The following is a 21,345-nucleotide window of genomic DNA, read 5'->3' on the forward strand; positions in this document are numbered from 1 at the left end:
TTTAATGTCAAACAGGAGGTGACTGGACCATATCAGGACAGTTTTCAACCTTCTAAAAACTCAGTTCAAAACCAGTATCTAAAGAATTTCCACCTATATGGATAGAGCCCCAATCCAGATGGGAAAGGCTAATATCAGATGTATGATCTTTAGACAGCCTAGTACAGCTATTGTCTGCATGGATGCTGAAATCATTTAAGACAGTAAGCTGGGGTAGGTCCATGAAACTAAGTGAAACGAAAGCTCTGTAGTACAACACGGTGATCTTGACCACCTCCTCTGCACCTCACTAACCAATTACTCTCTGAGCCTTGGTATTTACAAATACCAGTAAATGTCTACCACAATCTATAAGGAAAGCTTAAAAAAACTAGGTGTGAGAAAAGAAGACTATAGGGGGACAGCCTTCAAATGTGTTAAAGACTGTCATAAAGAAGACAGTGATCAATTACTCTTCAAGACCACTGAAGGTAGGACAATCTGCAGATTTAGGTTAGATATTAGGAAAAGCTTTCTAACTATAAGAATAGTTAAGTTCTGGAATAGGGTTACACCAAGGGAGGTTATGGAATCCCCATCGCTACAGGTTTTTAAGAAGAGGTTGGACAAACAATTGTCAGGGATGGACTAGGTATACTTGCTTCTACATAAGCATGTAGGGATGGACTAAATGACCTCTCAAGGTTGCTTCCAGCCCTACATTTCTAGGATTGTATATGCCTCATGCCTTAGTGGTCACCAAGTCAAGGTCCTAGAAAAGACATCATGTGTCAACTCCTTTTAAAACAGAGAGGATAAAGAGTACCAAGACCAATTACACTGGTCTACAATTTTTGAGAAGTCGTCTGCTTCAGAGATAAAATGTGCTATTTATTATGTATTTTGATGTGCTAAATTCAAATATGACAATTAAAACAACTGATTGGCTACTGTTTCTAAGATATTTAAGTTTTTACATTTTATGTCTATGTATATTGTGTAGATAGTAGAGTTTTAATCATAAATTGTAAACCTAGGTCTTTTCATGTGTTTATGGTTGCTTTACATAATATTTCACCTGTCCTGTTTATGTAACACTTTAAAAATCAGCAAAAGGGTTATATAAATAAAATTGATTATGAAACAAAAGGCAAAAAAACTATTATGTACATAGTTTAGTTCTATTCAGTGTCTACTCGGCGCTTCTTGGCTTGTCTCTTGTATTCATTAAATGGAGCATCTCTTGTCACTGTCTAGCAATAGTCGGCAAGCATTGATGGGCTCCATTTGCCCTGATAGCGTTTCTCCATTGTTGTAATGTCCTGGTGAAATTGCTCGCCGTGCTCGTCGCTCACTGCTCCGCAGTTTGGTGGAAAAAAATCTAGATGAGAGTGCAAAAAATGTATCTTTAGTGACATGTTGCAACCAAAGCTTTTGTATGCCTTGAGGAGGTTTTCCACCAACAACCTGTAGTTGTCTGCCTTGTTGTTTCTGAGAAAATTTATTGCCACTAACTGGAATGCTTTCATTGCCGTCTTTTCCTTGCCACGCAGTGCATGGTCAAATGCATCATCGCGAAGAAGTTCACGAATCTGAGGACCAACAAAGACACCTTCCTTTATCTTAGCTTCACTTAACCTTGAAAATTTTCCACAGAGGTACTTGAAAGCTCCTTGTGTTTTGTCAATGGCCTTGACAAAGTTCTTCATCAGACCCAGCTTGATGTGTATGGGTGGTAACAAAATCTTCCTTGATTCAACAAGTGGTGGATGCTGAACACTTTTCCTCACAGGCTCCAATGACTGTCGGAGTGGCCAATCTTTCTTGATGTAGTGGGAATCTCTTGCACGACTATCCCATTCGCAGAGAAAACAGCAGTATTTTGTGTATTCAGTCTGCAGACCAAGCAAGAGAGCAACAACCTTCAAATCGCCACAAAGCTGCCACTGATGTTGGTCATAGTTTATGCACCTCAAAAGTTGTTTCATGTTGTCATAGGTTTCCTTCATATGGACTGCATGACCAACTGGAATTGATGGCAAAATATTGCCATTATGCAGTAAAACAGCTTTAAGACTCGTCTTCGATGAATCAATGAACAGTCTCCACTCATCTGGATCGTGAACGATGTTGAGGGCTGCCATCACACCATCGATGTTGTTGCAGGCTACAAGATCACCTTCCATGAAGAAGAATGGGACAAGATCCTTTTGACGGTCACGGAACGTGGAAACCCTAACATCACCTGCCAGGAGATTCCACTGCTGTAGTCTGGAGCCTAACTCCTCTGCCTTACTCTTGGGTAGTTCCAAATCCCTGACAAGGTCATTCAGTTCACCTTGTGTTATGAGGTGTGGTTCAGAGGAGGAGGATGGGAGAAAATGTGGATCCTGTGACATTGATGGTTCAGGACCAGAAGTTTCATCCTCTTCCTCATCTGACTCAAGTGAGAATGATTCTGGTGCATCAGGAACCAGCAGTCCTTCTCCGTGGGGTACTGGGTGTATAGGTGATGGAATGTTTGGATAATGCACAGTCCACTTTTTCTTCTTTGACACACCTTTCCCAACTGGAGGCACCATGCAGAAGTAACAATTGCTGGTATGATCTGTTGGCTCTCTCCAAATCATTGGCACTGCAAAAGGCACAGGTTTCCTTTTCCTGTTCAACCACTGGCGAAGATTTGTTGCACAAGTGTTGCAGCATATGTGTGGGGCCCACCTCTTGTCCTGATCTCCAATTTTGCAGCCAAAATAAAGGTGATAGGCTTTCTTAACCATAGTGGTTATACTGCGCTTTTGTGATGCAAAAGTCACTTCACCACAAACATAGCAGAAGTTATCTACACTGTTCACACAAGTACGAGGCATCTCTGCTCACTTTGGCTAAACAGAAATGTGTCCCTTTGCAAAATCAAACACTGAGAAATAAGAGAGCATGACACTGTGTGATTTCTAGAGCTGATATAGGGCAATTTGTTCAGCAGAGTGATGTAAGCTCCGTTATGATTGCATCATCCATGACTTCTAGGAATAACATGATGCAATTCATATCATGTATGACGCAATACCATCTTCAGATTGCATCATTCATTGTTTTGCCTAAAAAGCAAGTACTGTCCAAACCCAGTCATAGATTTATTCATAGAGCCAGTCAACGATGTATTTTAGTCATTTCTGGTTTAAATTGAGATCCCTTCCCTTTATAACTCACTTATCCTCCGCCATTCCCAAGTCATGGGTCGTATATACTGACCCAATAGCATATCTTGAAAACTAGAGCGAATCAACAATTTTAAGCATCATTTTCGTTCTCAGTGACCCAGAACTAGTAAAGTTTGACTACATTTATTTCAGAAGCATTTTGGCTGTCGAGCAGTATTACAGCCCTTCAACCAATGGACTGTGATGAAATTAAAATTATTTTAAAGCATAAGCTATAAAGTAATCAATTTAATTAGAAAAACATGCTTCAAAACAATATTATTTCAAAATTGTATTACAGCTTTTTATGGACCATTGCAACTTTAAAAAAAGTCTACAGTTCTTAATCCTAAAAACCTTTTAAGTTTTTCCCACCCTTGATCTGAAATGCTTTGATCTAAGAATTATTTGTCAAGCAAAACTAGTTTAAAGTATAACAAATTCATACTCTCCATCTGAAGAAAACAGAAATTGGCCTAATCTTCCAAACATTAATTTGGATACTATGCAAGGTCCTTAAAACAGCTCAGCTGAAGAAACATTGGGGCTCAAGTGATTTTATTTTTATACAAAAGGTATCTAAATCGTCCCTCAGTTTGATAAGCAATACTTGCAGGGATGGTAATATGATATTAAGAAAAATTTGGTGAAACTGAGATTTGCAACCCTGGCTCAATGCAAATGTTAATATTTTTGTATTAATAGTTTTTGCCTGGGTAAAAAGCCTTGTGCCAATATAGATGCATTTAGACTGATCTGGAGCATTATGCATAGCTGCAAAGATTGCTGAATATACTCAATCCCTGAAAATAATTTTATTCAGGAATGCTGGACTCAGAAAAGGCAGTTAAAGACATGACAATTCACATTCATTTCATATTTCATTCACAATTCTGTGTTCTTTATTACTTACTTTTTAGTCCAAAAAACCCATTTGCCCTCCACCGCAAATTGCAAGTAAGAGATTCTTTCTAAGTAAAAAAGAAAAAAACTGTGCAACCTTATGTTCAGAGCAGGGCAGGACATTGATTCATCTGTTCTATTAGAATGATCTCTACATTAGCTGCTACGTAATCAGTATGAGGCTGGCCTCAGTCTCAACACTTATGTGCTGTGCTGCAACGGAATCACATAATAGGCTTCTATAACTGTCGCGTCTACTCAGGATATAAGACGGTTACTCACCGTTGTAACTGTTGTTCTTCGAGATGTGTTGCTCATATCCATTCCAATCAGGTGTGCGCGCGCCACGTGCACGATCGTCGGAGAATTTTCTACCCTAGCAACACCCGGCGGGTCGGCTGTGGAGCCCCCTAGAGTGGCGCCTTCATGGCGCTGGATATATACCCCAGCCGACCCGGCGCCCCCTCAGTTCCTTCTTGCCGGCTACTCCGACAGTGGGGAAGGGGGGCGGGTTTGGAATGGATATGAGCAACACATCTCGAAGAACAACAGTTACAACGGTGAGTAACCGTCTTTTCTTCTTTGAGTGCTTGCTCATATCGATTCCAATCAGGTGACTCCCAAGCCTTACCTAGGTGGTGGGGTCGGAGTGAGACATCGCTGTGTGCAAAACCGCTGACCCGAATGCAGAATCGTCTCTGGATTGCTGCACCAGCGCATAGTGAGCTGCGAATGTGTGGACTGACGACCAAACTGCAGCTCTACAAATGTCCTGGATCGGAACTTGAGCCAGGAAGGCAGTCGAGGAAGCTTGGGCCCTCGTTGAGTGAGCGGTGAGGTGCGGTGTTGAGACACCGGCCAGGTCATAGCAAGTCCGGATGCAAGACATGATCCAGGAGGATAGGCATTGTGAGGAGACCGGTAAGCCTTTCATTCGGTCAGCCACTGCAACGAAGAGTTGCGTCGTCTTTCTAAAGTGCTTTGTGCGGTCAATATAGAAAGCCAGGGCCCTGCGTACGTCCAAAGAATGCAAACGCTGGTCTTGGCGAGTAGCATGTGGTTTAGGATGGAAGACTGGGAGAAATATATCCTGATTGATGTGAAACGGAGAGACCACCTTAGGAAGAAAGGCAGGATGTGGACGAAGCTGCACTTTATCCTTATGGAAAACCGTGTAAGGGGGCTCAGATGTAAGCGCCCTGAGTTCAGACACGCGCCTTGCTGAGGTGATGGCTACGAGGAAGGCTGTCTTCCAGGATAGGTACAGAAGTGAACAGGTGGCCAGTGGCTCGAATGGAGGCCCTGTGAGCTTGGAAAGAACCAGGTTGAGATCTCACGTCGGAACGGGCTGACGTTGTTGTGGGTACATCCGGTCTAAGCCCTTGAGGAATCTAACGACCATCGGGTTAGAGAATACCGAGGACGCAAGTTCCCCTGGGTGAAAAGCCGATATAGCGGCCAGGTGAACTCTAATTGAAGATATCGCCAAACCCTGCTGTTTTAGGGAGAGGAGATATTCCAATATGAGAGGAATAGGTGCCTGTAATGGGGACACGGCTCGTTGTTCGCACCAGCAGGAGAACCTCTTCCACTTGGCCAAGTACGTGGTCCGTGTTGAAGGCTTCCTACTGCTCAGCAGAATCTGTTGGACAGAGTGCGAGCATTGCCGCTCTGCCTGGGTGAACCATGGAGCAACCACGCCGTGAGGTGGAGTGATTGTAGGTCGGGATGACGTAGTCGGCCGTGGTCCTCAGAGATGAGATCTGGACACAACGGAAGCGGGATTGGTGTCTGAACCGAGAGCTCCAACAGTGTGGTGTACCAGTGTTGCCTCGGCCACGCTGGAGCGACTAGAATTACTCGAGCCTGGTCTCTGCGTAGTTTGAGCAGCACCTTGTGGACCAGAGGAAATGGGGGGAAGGCGTAAAACAGGTGGTCTTTCCAAGGAAGGAGAAATGCGTCCGATAGAGAGCCCGGAGCTCGCCCTTGTAGGGAGCAGAATGCATGGCACTTCCTGTTTGCTCGAGATGCAAACAGGTCGACCTGGGGAAATCCCCACCTCGGGAAAACAGAATAGATGATGTCTGGACGAATAGACCACTCGTGCGTCTGAAAGGACCTGCTGAGTCGGTCCGCTAAAGTGTTCTGGACTCCAGGGAGGAACGATGCCGTGAGATGGATTGAGTGGGTGATGCAGAAGTCCCACAGGCGAATGGCCTCTTGGCATAGAATCGACGAACGTGCTCCTCCTTGCTTGTTGATGTAAAACATGGCCGTGGTGTTGTCGATGAGAACCAACGCACAGCGTCCACGTAGGAGATTGAGAAATGCCTGGCACGCCAGGCGCACCGCCATCAGTTCCCGAACACTGATGTGCAGGGCTAGCTGGGGTGCAGTCCACAGGCCCTGGGTATGGTGTTCGTTGAGATGGGCACCCCAACCCAGAGATGAAGCGTCTGTGACCAGGTGCAGAGAGGGTTGTGGGGCGTGAAACGGCATCCCCTCGCAAACCACACTGTGATCTAGCCACCAGGTGAGGGAGGTCAAGACCGAGTTCGGAACCGTGATCACCATGTTCCCGATATGGGCGGTATACCGATGACACCCAGGTCTGGAGTGGGCGAAGCCGAAGTCTGGCATGCCTGGTTACGTACGTGCAAGACGCCATGTGACCCAGCAGGGTGAGGCACGACCTCACCTTGGTAATTGGGAAGGCCCTGAGTCCTCGAATGAGGCTTGTGATGGTATGAAAACGATTGTCTGGTAGAATAGCTTGTGCACGTCCGGAGTCTAGGACTGCCCCAATAAATTCTATCCTCTGGGTAGGCTCTAGCGTGGATTTCTCTTTGTTGAGTAGGATGCCCAACGCGTGGAATGTGTGTACTATTATGTGTACGTGAGCTCGAACTTGCTCTCTGGTGCGACCGCGTATCAGCCAGTCGTCCAAATACGGGAACACCTGTACCCCTTGTCGACGAAGGTATGCCGCCACGACGGCCATACATTTTGTGAACACTCTTGGGGCTGAGGATAGGCCGAAGGGAAGGACTGCAAATTGGTAATGTACCTTGTTTACCACAAATCGCAGGAAGCGCCTGTGAGGCGGGTAGATTGCTATATGGAAGTATGCGTCCTTCATGTCGAGGGCGGCGAATCAGTCTCCAGGATCCAGGGAAGGGATAATGGTCCCCAATGAGACCATGCGGAACTTCAACTTTACTACGAATTTGTTGAGTCCGCGTAAGTCTAAGATGGGTCGCAGACCCCCTTTGGACTTGGGGATCAGGAAGTAACGGGAATAAAATCCCCTGCCCCTTAATTCTAATGGAACCTCCTCTATGGCCCCAAAGATAGGAGCGTAGAAACCTCCTGTATAAGGAGTTGCTCGTGAGAAGGATCCCTGAAGAGGGACGGGGAGGGGGGGTGGGAGGGGGGGGAAGAAGAAAACTGGAGAGCGTATCCCCACTCCACCGTGCGAAGGACCCAACGGTCTGAGGTTATAAGGGACCAAGCACGGTGGAAATGGGAGAGGCGATCCCGAAAGGAGGGGGCTGGATTCTGGGAGATGACTGGGGCGCCGTCCTCGACCGCACCTTCAAAAGTTCTGCCTAGGGCCTGAAGGTGGCTGAGGTGGCCCCTGGTTCTGACCGGGTTGAGGGCCGGTCAACCTCCTCCTACCACCTCGCCCCCACCTTCTGGCAGAGTCCTGCCTCGGACGAGGTGGGGGGGGTAGAACCGCTGAGGCTGAGGTCGAAATGGCCTGCGCTGGGGTCCCGGAACATGCATCCCTAGGGAGCGCATGATTGTTCTCGAGTCCTTGAGGCTCTGCAGACGAGAGTCCGTCTTGTCTGAGAACAATCCGTGTCCCTCAAAGGGTAAATCCTGCAGAGTTTGCTGCAGTTCCGGAGGCAAGCCCGAGACCTGGAGCCAGGAGATTCTCCGCATAGCGATACCTGAAGCCAGGGTTCTCGCAGCCGAGTCTGCTATGTCCAAGGAGGCCTGTAAGGAGGTCCGTGCCACCTTCTTACCCTCCTCCACTAAGGCCCCAAACTCTTCCCTGGAGTCTTGGGGAACCAATTCCTTGAACTTCCCCATAGAGTTCCAGGAATTAAAGTTATAGCGGCTCAGGAGCGCCTGCTGATTAGCCGCTCTAAGCTGTAGCCCCCCGGCTGAATAAACCTTACGCCCAAACAAATCGAAGCGCTTAGCGTCCTTCGATTTGGGCGCTGCGGCCTGCTGACCGTGGCGCTCCCTTGCATTCACCGATGACACCACCAGTGAACACGGCTGGGGATGAGTGTACAAGTACTCATAGTCCTTTGAGGGGACAAAGTACTTTCTTTCCACCCCTCTGGCTGTGGGTGGAATAGAGGCAGGAGTTTGCCATATCGTAGTGGCGTTAGCCTGGATCGTACGGATCAGGGGCAACGCCACTCTGGATGGGGCATCCGCGGAGAGGATGTTCACAATGGGGTCCTGCACCTCCACTATGTCCTCTGCCTGTAGGTCCATATTACGTGCCACCCTACGTAATAGGTCCTGGTGTGCCCGGAGATCTATCGGGGGTGGACCTGTGCTCGTTGTGCCCGCCACCGCCTCATCTGGGGAAGATGAGGAAGATGCCTCAGGTGGCAAGGGATCTAAGGGCGGGTCATGGTCCAATGAGCCCTGGAGCGGAGCATCACCTGCCCCTGGGTCCAGGACGTCAGGTGGTGCGGGCACGGACGCCTCCATGCCCCCTGGAGGAGGGCGAGAGATGGTGGACTCTGGGGCCCTTCGCTCAGAGTGCACCGAGCGAGAGGCTGATGGTGGTGGAGCCCCTTGCGCTTGGTGGTACGCCCACGGGGTCCAGAACGACCAGTGTGAAGGTCCCTGAGCGGGATCCTCCGCTACCTCCTGCCAGTGGCCCATGTCCGGCTCAGCGGCCTGCCCCTGAGGGGGGTATGCCGATCTCGATGCCCCATCGGAGGAACGGGACACTGATCTCGATGGCCATGGCGGTGCCGACCGCGCCGAGATGAGCTCCGGAAGATACGGTGCCGTTCGGTGCCGGTCCGGAGATGAACGGTCCCTATGCGGTGCCGGTGAGCGGTGCCGAGATCGGGATCGGTGCCGATGACCACGTCGGTGCCGAGAGTCCGACCTGGAAGGCGACCTCGAGTAGGCCCGGTGCCGGGAGCGGCCCTTCGACGTCGAGCGTCGCTCGTATCGGTGCCAGGAACTACGTCTCGAGTTCGAACGGTACCGACGATCATAACGGTGCCGGGACATAGAACGGTGCCACGACGATGATCTTAGCCGCGAGTACGACCGGTGCCGAGGTGATAGTCGGCGCCGGGACTGCGAGCGGCGTCGGGACCTGCTTCGTGACCTGGATCGGTGCCGTGGTTCCAGACCTTGAGACGGTGGGCGCATCATGGCAGGTTTTCCCCTGGATTGCACCGGACGAGGAGCCAACGGTGCCGGTAGTTGGGGCGGTGCCGGCTCCGTGAGAGCAATCAAGTCTCTCGCCGTCGCGAAGGTCTCTGGGGTCGACGGGAGACACGGCTCTACCACTGACCGCGGTGGTGATCCCGTCCGCACCGGACTCAACGGCCTCGGAGCCGGAGTCGACGGTGCCGGAGGCACCTGCTTTTGGTGCTCCACCGGTGGACGCGGCTCTACCCCCGGCACCGGGGGGGCCGGCGTCTTCAGGACGGCAGTCTCCTGCGCCTTACGGGATTTCTTATGTCCCGGGGATAACGATCGGCGCCGAGGCACTTGCGGCAGGTGCGGTGCCGAAGGGGTCCGGTGCCGCGGAGGCTTGTCCGACTCCACCCGCGATGCAGGGGCAGTCGGTGCCGCAGGGGCACTGCGCACTGAGGCGCTTGGCGCTGGGGTTTGACGCGCCGATGGAGTGTCCGGGCTAAGTGCCGCCTCCATGAGGAGTTGCCGAAGCCGAAAGTCCCGCTCCTTTTTGGTTCTCGGTCTGAAGGCCTTACAGATCTTACACTTATCTGTTTGATGGGACTCTCCCAGGCACTTCAGACACGAGTCGTGCGGAACACTTGTGGGCATATGTTTAGCGCAGGACGCGCACTGCTTAAAGCCGGGAGCCTTGGGCATGAGCCCGGCTATGCGCCGGGGGAAAAAGGGGGGAAGAACAACCCCCTTAATCCCCTCTTAACTATCTACAACTATTAAAGGATAAACTGAACAACTATCTAAAACTATATAACAACTACAACTATCTACAAAAACGGAATAAGCTAGGGAGAGTGGAGAACAGCTATGCCGCGCTCCACAGTTCCAACGACCGTCAGGGGCGGTAAGAAGGAACTGAGGGGGCGCCGGGTCGGCTGGGGTATATATCCAGCGCCATGAAGGAGCCACTCTAGGGGGCTCCACAGCCGACCCGCCGGGTGTTGCTAGGGTAGAAAATTCTCCGACGATCGTGCACGCAGCGCGCGCACACCTGATTGGAATCGATATGAGCAAGCACTCGAAGAAGAACTGGTTGGTTTGCTGTGGCTCTGTAGGCTGTCTTGGGATCTCTCTCTACTGCTATCAATGTAGTGCTTCTCTTACATGCAGACGTGTGTGTTCTGCCTCTTAGTAAATGTAGCAGAAGCCTACTTTTTTCAGGAAGACCTCTCCCATAGTTAGCATTAATAGCATTGTATCTCACTGCTACTAGGTAGTGAGAATGTCAATCAGATTGATAAAAGATTTACTCTTCAATCAGCTACTTTCTGGGATTCATTGTTAATCATGCCAGTAACGTTCTTACATTATTTGTAGTGAGGTTCTGCCTAAGAGCCCGGTCACAGATCAGAGCTTCATTGTACCAGATGCTGTGCAAACACAAAGAACTCAAAGTTTACATATAAGACAAGAGAGAACTGATGGATACACCAAACAAACATGGGAGCACAAGGTAGTAACAAGACTATATTGCTGAGCAAGAGAAGAGCAGTCAAAACATACCAGTTAACTAATTACTAACAAGTTCTTTGTAGGCATCACAGCAGAGGAGAATTTTAAGATGGGATATTAAGGAGGGCAATGAGGTAACTTTATGAGCGTTTAAGAGGAGCTCCTTCCATGCATGGGGGAGCAGAAGAGAGAATGTAAAATGATTGTTTTAAAATTTAAGAAATTGGCAATGAAGGCTAGCATCATTAGCAGAGCAGAGGTGGGGACTGATATCTCGATTGTGTATACAAAATAACTCATGGTACGGGGAATAAGCCATGAAGGACTTAAAAATGAAAATGACTACTTTGCGTTTCATGCGGTGGAGAAGGGTGAGGCACTGTAGGGTTGCAAGAGAGGTGTGGAATGGTTGAAGTGATGAACCACGAAAATGAAGTTTACAGCTGTTTTTAAATGGATACAAATGGTACTAAGTATCAGGGGGTAGCCGTGTTAGTCTGTATCTACAAAACAACAAGGAGTCTGGTGGCACCTTAAAGACTAACAGATTTATTTGGGCATAAGCTTTTGTGGGTAAAAACCTCACTTCTTCAGATGCATAGAGTGAAAGTTACAGATGCAGGCATTATATACTGACACATGGAGAGCAGGGAGTTACTTCGCAAGTGGAGAACCAGTGTTGACAGGGCCAACTCAATCAGGATGGATGTAGTCCACTCCCAATAATAGATGAGGTGGTGTCAATTCCAGGAGAGGAAAAGCTGCTTCTGTAATGAGCCAGCCACTCCCAGTCCCTATTCAAGCCCAGATTAATGGTGTTAAATTTGCAAATGAATTTTAGTTCTGCTGTTTCTCTTTGAAGTCTGTTTCTGAAGTTTTTTTGTTCAATGATAGTGACTTTTAAATCTGTAATAGAATGACCAGGGAGATTGAAGTGTTCACTTACTGGCTTATGTATGTTACCATTCCTGATGTCCGATTTGTGTCCATTTATTCTTTTGCAGAGGGACTGTCTGGTTTGGCCAATGTACATGGCAGAGGGGCATTGCTGGCACATGATGGCATATATAACATTAGTGGATGTGCAGGTGAATGAGCCCTTGATGGTGTGGCTGATGTGGTTGGGTCCTCTGATGGTGTCACCAGAGTAGATAGGTGGACAGAGTAGGCAACGAGGTTTGCTACAGGGATTGGTTCCTGGGTTAGTGTTTCTGTGGTGGGGTGTGTAGTTCCTGGTGAGTATTTGCTTCAGGTTGGGGGGTTGTCTGTAAGCGAGGACTGGCCTGCCTCCCAAGGTCTGTGAGAGTGAGGGATCATTTTCCAGGATAGGTTGTAGATCGTAGATAATGCGCTGGAGAGGTTTTAGCTGGGGGCTGTATGTGATGGCCAGCGGTGTTCTGTTGTTGTCCTTGTTGGGCCTGTCCTGTAGTAGGTGATTTCTGGGTACCCATCTTGCTCTGTCAATCTGTTTCCTCACTTCCCCAGGTGGGTATTGTAGTTTTACGAATGCTCGATAAAGATCTTGTAGGTGTTTGTCTCTGTCTGAGGGGTTGGAGCAAATTCGGTTGTATTTTAGGGCTTGGCTGTAGACAATGGATCGTGTGATGTGTCTTGGATGGAAGCTGGAGGCATGTAGGTATGTATAGAGGTCAGTAGGTTTCTGGTATAGGGTGGATCTCTTGTGTGGACTGGTCCAGGCTGAGGTTGATGGTGGGGTGGAAATTGTTGAAGTCCAGGTACCCGCATGGCCCCAAAGTATGCCAACATTTTTATGGCTGACTTAGAACAACGCTTCCTCAGCTCTCGTCCCCTAGTGCCCCTCCTCTACTTGCGCTACATTGATGACATCTTCATCAAATGGACCCACGGAAAGGAGGGCCTTGAAGAATTCCACCTGGACTTCAACAGTTTCCACCCCACCATCAACCTCAGCCTGGACCAGTCCACACAAGAGATCCATTTCCTGGACACTACAGTGCAAATAAGTGATGGTCACATAAACACCACGCTATACCGGAAACCTACTGACCACTATACGTACCTACATGCCTCCAGCTTCCATCCAAGACACATCACACGATCCACTGTCAACAGCCACGCCCTAAAATACAACCGAATTTGCTCCAACCCCTCAGACAGCGACAAACACCTACAAGATCTTTATCAAGCATTCATAAAACTACAATACCCACCTGGGGAAGTGAGGAAACAGATTGACAGAGCAAGATGGGTACCCAGGAATCACCTACTACAGGACAGGCCCAACAAGGACAACAACAGAACACCGCTGGCCATCACATACAGCCCTTAGCTAAAACCTCTCCAGCGCATTATCTACGATCGCCTGTGCTTTCAAGCCACTTGGGTCTGTGTAGCCTCAGGGGATAAGAGGGAAGGTCCTCTCATGGATCGTTAAAAGATAGGACAAAAAGATAAGAATAAAAGGTCAGTTTTCACAGTGGAGAGAGGTTCCCCAAAGATCTATACTGGGACCAATGCTGTTCAACAGATTCATAAATGATCTGGAAAACGGGGTAAATAGTGAGGTGGTAAAGTTTACAGATGATACTAAATTACTCAAGATAGTTAAGTCCAAAGCTGACTGCAAAGAGTTACAAAGGGATCTCATAAAACTGGGTGACGTGGCAACAAAATGGCAGATCAAATTCAACATTGGTAAATACAAAATAATGGACATTGGAAAATCTAACCTCAACTATATTCCTTAAATTGTTAGAGCCAAATTCTACCCTCATTTATGATATACGATCTCATTGAGTCCAATGTTGTTGAATGGGCATGAGGAAAGAATCTGACTCTTTGCAGGGAAAACAGTAAAATTCAGCCTTTAGCTTTATTGAGACAAATTCTCAATGAAATCAAACTAGGGAGTACTGGGCAAGCCTGAGATGTCTAGAAGGTAATAAGCGATAACATGGAGTGTATATGTGGGGATATTCTAGCCAAATCCTAATCTCTTAGATACTTCCAAGGGAGGTTATTAATACTTACTATGTCAGCAGGAAAGTCAACAGACAAATTATATCCCATATCATTTTTTCAGAAGATGCCAGTGTATTTCATATCATATTAGAACAACATGTGTGTCATGTTATAACTCTGGTAAAGAAATGTTAAGAGAACAACATCATGAGGTCAGCTTTAAAAATTGTAAGTTTTCACATTTCCAGCCAAGTTTATCAAACTTGGCTGCATTGAGAGTATTGTTCCAGTGTACTATCATTAGTCTTTCATTCCCATAGTCTTCTACAATTACCATGACAGAGGAGGTCCTGTTAAAAGCTGCAGCAAAAAGTTTTTAAAAAAACAAAGAAGTGGAACTGGATGGCTATGAATTTGGGAAGTGTGATATCCAGTTCAGTTTTTCACCTCTTAGTCACTAGTTTTAAATCCATCCCAGATAAGTAGTAACCAAATGTCAACACAAGCTGATGGCTGTTTATGTATTTAATTTTACGAAAGATACAAGAAGGCTCTTCTGTTCTCTGGCAAAATTCTATCTGTAAAGTTTGTCAATCCAGCATCAGACTAAATGATTGAAGGTCTTCTTAGCTAGCACTTTAATTCTTTAGTATGCACCTTGAAAAATTACACCTGAGAAGGCTTTTCAAGCCATATGTTTTGATATTATGAAATGTGGAAAAATCAATGCCAGTGATTAATCACACTAATACGAATTCTCTGCTTCTAAAAAATAAGTCCTGAATAGGCTCTGCATGCTGATAAATGTAGATGATGTGTAGCACTTATTCTGTAGAAAAATGTTTCCATCTTTCTGTCTACTTAAAATCAAATTATCAAGATTCACATTATGACCCCCCCACTTAAATTATGGGGAAAATCAAGCCTTATACTACAAAAATTCCTCAGAATAAGTGCCTGTATTATGCCATTCCAGGTGTGAAATCATTAGGAATGTAAGTCTAAACTGATCAACTTCACTACATAAAAATAGTAGGGAACAGTTGTCAAATTAATCCCTTCAATGCGTTGGGAGTTTAAGAATGATTACACCAGGGAACCCTTTGCATAACTTTTGGAATGTATGTTGTGCACCATGATGCTCTCTATTTAAATAGATTCAGATTTTAATATATGTGGCTTGATGCATGACAGTCTGAGGAATATCACTTAATTGTTAACTACATTTTGTCACTGGTGGTACCTTTGTTTTCAAGTAATTCTATAAGGTCAGTGATTTAAAATATTTATGCTCATAAATTAGACTAAAATGAATGAATATTGACTCTCCATTTTAAGAAATGTTAAAAGTATTGTCTAAACAGTCACATGCGCTTAGCGTTTCCCAAATGTGGCCACCATCGCCATATGTGGCCGCCAGGGGTTTTTCTTGCGGCCACAGCCTCCTGGGTAGTGATTGGGAGGTCAGGGGAGGGCGGCAAAGCATTCACCCTTCCCTGCGGCCACCAGTAGGGGTTGGGCCCTGCCCCCCTCTGGATCCACAAATGCCAGAGGAGCAGGCAGCCTGTGTGAGTTCCCCTCTTTCACAGGGGCAGTGGGGCTCGGGCTTCTGGCTCCGGCCACTGGGCTTCTGGTTCCGGCTGCAGGGTTTTGGGCTCTGGCCTCACCACCCTCCCCCGTCGACCATGGCCCCCGCCTTCCCCAGCCCTCCATTGCCTTGGCCCCCGCTGCCTCCCTACCCACCTCTCCATTCAGAGCTTGATTTGTCCCCCAGCTTACCATGGCTGAGTAAGTCTGCTGTGAAAAGCAATATTAACAAACGTACAAATATCAGTTTTCAAAGGAGCTGACTAGGAAGTCTAAAAAACAAACAAACCAGCAACCAAAAAAACCAGAAGTAGCAACAAAAAAGAAAAGAACTCGCAAAGCACCTTATTTTGTTTCTATTCTGTTTGTCCAGTAAAGAATAGCAACAACTGTACATTATTTTTATTACTGAGTCTGAAAAAAACCCTACATAAATAAATTACAATGATTTGGACATGGATATGTGCATATTTATTTGTTTTTCCTAAAGTTAATTAAGTATTTTAGGGAAAATTGTCAGAGTGACCACCTCTAAGGCCATCAAAAATTTTCTTGTGAGAACCCCTGGTTTTGGCCTTGTCTACACAGGGGTTTAAAAGAGGATTGAATGCAGTTTGAAAATGGTTTGCATACACACAACATAATCCATCACTGTGCACTTACTCCACATTTGCCATGAACTCTGGAGTCTTCTTGCCAAGCGGACTAGGTTTTGCTGCAAATTGAATTAGTGTGGTCTACTGTTCATGTGGACAAAACTGCTGCATACCATTTTTTCCCCATGTTTCCAACAGTGCCTTGTAAGTCAACCATTACTGACCTGCCTGTCCACCAGTGTGCCTTCCCCTGACTCTGATGTCAAGTTCTCAGGACATCACCTCCTCCCCATAAAGGCTGGCACAGAGCCAGAATTCACCCATTTGTTCCTGGATCTGAGCGTATCAGCATTCTTGTGATGCAACCACAATTGCGCTCCAGAAGTCCCACAACATGCTTTGCCCAGCTGTTTAAAGCTGTGCCGGGACCTTGGATCTCATTGCTATCTGGGGAGAAGTGTTGGTGCAGAAAGCTCTTGTGATCAGCCACCTGAATAAAAACCTTTTTATGGACATTGCCAAGCAAATTTCTGAGAGGGGCCATGACTGGGATGACAACCAATGCCAGATAAAGATCAAGCAACTTGGGAGTAAGTACATTGAAAGGGGGGACAAAAGGATACAATTTGGCAAGGGGCATGTGACCTGTCCATTTTATGATGAGCTTGCAGGATCCTACATAATTATAGCACAACCTGTCCAAGACACCATGTGGAGCCTGCTGGCCACACTTTCCTGCCCACTACGGACAACCAGCAAGGCCTACTGTAGGATGAGTGGGAAAGGATGCCAGAGAGGAGCTGTGCCCTGATAGACAATGATCTTTTTGGGACCCAGGACCCTGACACTGGTCAGTTGGAAATCCAACTGCAATAATACCCTGCTGCAAAGTACCCCAATTCTTGCCTTGCATTGGCTGAGGTTAGGTCCCAGACAGAAACCCGGTCCAGAACTGAAGACGCAGATTCTCTGGAGGGAACTTTGGAAGGGAAGTACCTATCCTTCCAATTTTTTTATTATTACTGTGTTACATTGTCTTTCTACATTCTATTCTGGGTACCCCATGGAGGTAGCCATTTCAGATGAACGTGAGCTAGGACCCCTTTCAAATATCCAGCCCTTGTGCCCTCTTTGTCTCCATCGGCCCACACTCTTTGGCACACCCCCACCGATGTTTCCAAAATGGTGTCTGTTCCACATGAGTGACTGGCCTCTGTCTCATGCTAAAGCCATGAGACTAGTGACAGTTTTCAAGACTGTGGCATAGAAGGTGCTTGCTCATTTGCCTGTTTTCCTTTCCCATTCCCTTATTTTTCCTGCCCAGCAAATGCCCTTCCTGCCCTATAATAATATATGAGATATACCTATCTCAGAGAACTGGAAGGGACCCCGACAGGTCATCGAGTCCACCCCCTGCCTTCACTAGCAGGACCAAGTACTGATTTTGCCCCAGAGCCCTAAGTGGTCCCCTCAAGGATTGAACTCACAACCCTTGGTTTAGCAGGCCAATGCTCAAACCACTGAGCTATCCCTCCCTATTCGCCTGCCTGAAATGGCGGCAGGCAGCATGGCGCAGCTTCAGCTTCAGCCTCTGCCCGACCCTCCCTCCTGCAGCACATTCAAATAATGAAAAAATAATTTGTGCGAAGTGCAACAGTTTATTAAGACAATATTTAGAGGGCAAGAAGTTTGATTGTGTTCATAGTTTACATGGACATCACATGCCTGGTAAAGATGCAAACAGAACTCTTCCCTTATGAGATTTAAATGTCCTGTAATGTACATTCTAGTTGACAATCATTGCAGGACTCTATCTATTTTTCTTTGCACTTTATGTCTGCAACGGAGATAAAGCAGAACTTAAGACTGAGAAACTGCTCAATTTTGGTTCACACATTATAGGGAATTCACTGCATGCTCATTTCCCCAATATAGTTCACAAGCCTCTTCCACTCTTGCAGCACTTCTGGGATGACCATCCTGGTGAGCAACTTCAATGTATATCTTTCTGGTTTGCCCTTTGGCTTTTTGAATAAGACTATTCTCTGCTTTCTAGTCTCCCGCCTCTGTGTAATAGCATCAAGAGTCAGGGCAACCTAAAGCGGATGCAGAGGAGATTACTATCTGGCTTGGCACCCCGATGCCCTCCATAACCCCTCCAAACCCAGAGATGCAACTCAAATGCACAAACAAAACTGGAGCACAATTCCACTCCCCCACTCCCATCCCCCACGCCACTAAGGCACAGTGGCAAATTGCATATGCAGCAGACAGTAAAGTCACATGCACATAGAAAAAAAAAAAAAAAGTCTTATCATGGACTGTCCGGAATATGAACAATAAGTGACTGTTTCCCCCCACACACACTACCACAGCACCTGCAATAGCCAGACCATCAAGGACAGGGCCTCTATCCACTGTTGAGAGGCTGGCCCACCTGAGGGGCAAAAAAGGAGACTCAGGAAGAGATGTTTGGTCAACTCATAGCAAAGTCCCAGAGAAAAAACGCATTGACTGAGAGGTGGAGGCAGTACATGATGAAGCAGAAAGAGAAAGAAACGTAGCTCTCCTAGGAGATTGTGGCAGTAGCCAAGGAAAACAATAGCCATGGCCAAGGAGAGCATGGAAAAAGACAAGCAGATATAGAGGCAACTCAGAGACATTATCCAGTAGCCAGTATTGTCCAGAGGCTGAAGGACATGCTCCTGCTAGACCAGCAAGCCATGCAGTCCCATAAACTGGGGACCCAGCATCTCCTTCAGCCTTCTGGACAATACTGGCTACTGGGACCAGCAGCAACTCTTCCCCATAAAACACATACAACACACGTCCCAAACACCACTCTCCTCTCAGGTCCACCATCTGCTCATCAAGAACACTGGCTCTTGGGAGCCAGCATTTTTGAGCCCTGCAACATACATGAAAATTTTGAGCAATAGCACTCAACCCCAGTACCCTTGCATACAAGAAGAGGCAGAGGGAATATGAGCCTGCAATTTTAAACCCTTCTTTCAACCTTGTTATTTTTGCAGATTGAATTGTTTGGTTTGCACTGTTGTTTTATAAAAAAGGTTTTCTTTTTGACGGTTAGTCGGTTGACTGTTTGGGTAAATGTATTTTCAAATAAAAAGGTATTATTTATCCATCAGTTCAATTAAAACTTTATTTTTGGCTTTGTTACTGTTGTTTCTAAAAAAAAAATCGCTAAAAATCCATTTTGGTCCACTATGACTCATCATGGCATGTAACACACAAAATCCTTTAAGTAAAGCTAAAATAATTCATTTGGTTTTACAAAAGTATATAGGCAATGTCCCCCTTCCATCACCATAAACAATACCGCACTACTCACAGCTATCCCAACCTGCCTCCATAAATTAGCAGCTGAACGTCCACACGTGTTCAACCTTGCGATTCAAAACATGAACACAAGGCATCCCTGACAATATTCTACTGGGTGTTAGTGTTCTCTATGGGATGCCTGGCTGCTTGCTTGAACCACCAAGTAAGTCTCTGCACCTCCGCCTACCACCCATTGCTAAGGCTATCCTCCTTGGTCTCACAGATATTGTGCACAACACAACATGAAGCTATAATGATTGGGGCATTTTTTTCCCCTGATACTTCCATATGATTCCATAAGCAGTGCCATCTGCCTTTCAAACAACCAAATGCACTCTCAACCTCCATTCTGTACCTACTCAGGCAATAGTTAAACTGTTTGTTCCTTCTTTCCAAATGGCCTGTGGATGGCTTCATTAACCAGGGAATCAGAGGAAAGGAGGGGGTGTCCCCAAATAACTGTCCCAACCTCCATGCCATTAATGCAGAATGAATGTCTCCCACCATTCTACATAGGTTGGTAGGGCCCAGAAATGGTGCAGCTGACACTTGAACCGATCCTCTGGTTCCAACAGCTCAGCATCCTCATTTTGATGCAACAGTTTTGCAGTGTTGTCCTGTTGCTGGAGGAGCCAGTGATCCTGCCATTGAATATTCTCTTGGACCCACAGCATCTGCTTGGTGGCGTGGCAGGAAAAATCTAATGCTGAATGTGTCTGGGTTTGAATACTGTAATACAGTCCAAGCAGCCTCTTTGTATTCACACTTGCCATGATAGTGGAGCTGTGGATTTCTGGGTCCATGCTAGCAGACAGCAATTTGAAAATTGTGCTAGCCCACCCAAGAAGGAAGCCTGGGGCGCAGGCAGCAGAAATATGGGCTTTAAAAAAAAAAAAATCTAATCTCCCTGGCTTCTGCTTTGAATCCCATGATTTACAGCAAGAACAATCCAATGATGCACGCTGCTCAACCATGAAATAAAGGATCTAAGGATACCCGCCAAGAACACTACTCCCTCAGCTCACAGTAAACCACTGCTCTATGTTCACACAATGCGAACTGAAAATGGAACAGGCATCCTGTGCGCACACTATTGATGTGACTTGTGTGCTGCAAGTTACAAAACCAAAGCCTACCAAGGTCACACTTTACAGAGTTTTGGGATAACCTATGGATGTTAATCTCACTTTAACTGGCATTTCCTTGATACTTAGAGATTACAGGTTTAAAGGAAATTCACTTAAAAAAAAGCCTTTAACTTTACATTACTTTGTGTGAATGTCCATATTTTAGAAAAAGTGTAAAAGTGGAAAGTAATTCTGGGAAGGGGGATGTAAAGGAGATGGGGACAGTAGAGTTGCTGGTTGAAAAAAACATGTTGGAGGCAGGGAAGACAGCAAAGCTGTCATGTGGTGGGTGGCTTGGAGGATCACAGGGTAAGCAGAGACACTGATGGCTAATGGAGAAGAGGATACGGGTAGTCTTGGGTGGGAGGACATAGGATATACCGGACCAGCCAAAAGCATGGGTTGTTAGGGCAACAGCATGGAGGTGGAGTAAGGATTAGTCAGTATAAGGGAGGCAGGAGGCAATGGAGGATGGTGTCCTGAAAAACGTACAAAGTGCATGGGACAGCTTGGGGTGGGAGTGAGAAATGGAGTAGACAAGATTTGGTAGATGGATGCAAATTGGGAAGCAAGGTTCTCCTGGGGAATCATACACTGGGAAAATAGAGATTGTGCTGAAATGGGGGGGAGGGGAACAGGGTTTGAGGAGCATAGAGTTGGTGGGAGATGTGGAGAGGCTATACTAGAGGCAACAAAGAAACCTTAAAAGCATTAAGTGATATACGTTAACTAAGAAGTGTGCTATAGTGC

The 21,345-nt window shown here is 46.7% G+C and overlaps 1 protein-coding gene across 1 annotated transcript in view; it reads right to left on the reverse strand.

Annotated features, from left to right (window-relative positions):
• The window catches only part of LOC117876622 (myotubularin-related protein 13-like), a gene marked incomplete at its 5' end in the record, with an annotated part of 40,736 nt that overhangs the window by 7,320 nt on the left and 12,071 nt on the right, over window positions 1-21,345 (reverse strand). The window lies entirely within an intron of this gene.

The sequence above is a fragment of the Trachemys scripta genome, chromosome 4 (genome assembly GCF_013100865.1).
Source record: "Trachemys scripta elegans isolate TJP31775 chromosome 4, CAS_Tse_1.0, whole genome shotgun sequence".
NCBI classification, from domain to species: Eukaryota; Metazoa; Chordata; order Testudines; family Emydidae; genus Trachemys; species Trachemys scripta.